This window comes from Trachemys scripta, chromosome 9 (genome assembly GCF_013100865.1).
Source record: "Trachemys scripta elegans isolate TJP31775 chromosome 9, CAS_Tse_1.0, whole genome shotgun sequence".
Lineage (NCBI taxonomy): Eukaryota > Metazoa > Chordata > Testudines > Emydidae > Trachemys > Trachemys scripta.
This window is the reverse complement of record NC_048306.1, coordinates 104,672,349-104,672,848: the sequence shown is the minus strand read 5'-3', so window position 1 is coordinate 104,672,848 and position 500 is coordinate 104,672,349. Positions and strand designations below refer to the sequence as shown.

At 68.8% G+C, this 500-nt stretch overlaps 1 protein-coding gene across 1 annotated transcript in view; it reads left to right on the top strand.

Moving 5' to 3' along the window:
* The window catches only part of SNX17 (sorting nexin 17), a gene marked incomplete in the record, with an annotated part of 41,785 nt that overhangs the window by 39,418 nt on the left and 1,867 nt on the right, over positions 1–500 (top strand).

The window sequence follows — 500 nt, the reverse complement described above, 5'->3', positions numbered from 1 at the left end:
GGGAGCTAGGGGGGTACCCGTCAGTCCATCCGGCTCACCCACCGTGCCAGCCTGGCCCCTCACCTGCCACGGCTCAGCTCACGCCCACCTGGGGAGCTAGGGGGGTACCTGTCAGTCCGTCCGGCTCACCCACCGTGCCAGCCTGGCCCCCCGCCTGCCCCCCACAGCTCGGCTCATGCCCTCGTGTGTGTGTGTGTGTGTGTGTGTGTGTGTGAGATGCCTGTGAGGTACGGGGCCTTTGGGGGGTGCCTGTGACGGTAGGGGAGGGGTTTTGGCAGGGGGGTCTGTGGGGGGTGCCTGTGACTGTAGGGGAGGGGTTTTGGCGGGGGGGGGTCTGTGGGGGGTGCCTGTGATGGTAGGGGAGGGGTTTTGGCAGGGGGGTCTGTGGGGGGTGCCTGTGACAGTAGGGGAGGGGTTTTGGCGGTGGGGTCTGTGGGGGGGTGCCTGTGACTGTAGGGGAGGGGGGTCTGTGGGGGGTGCCTGTGCCTGTAGGGGAGGGG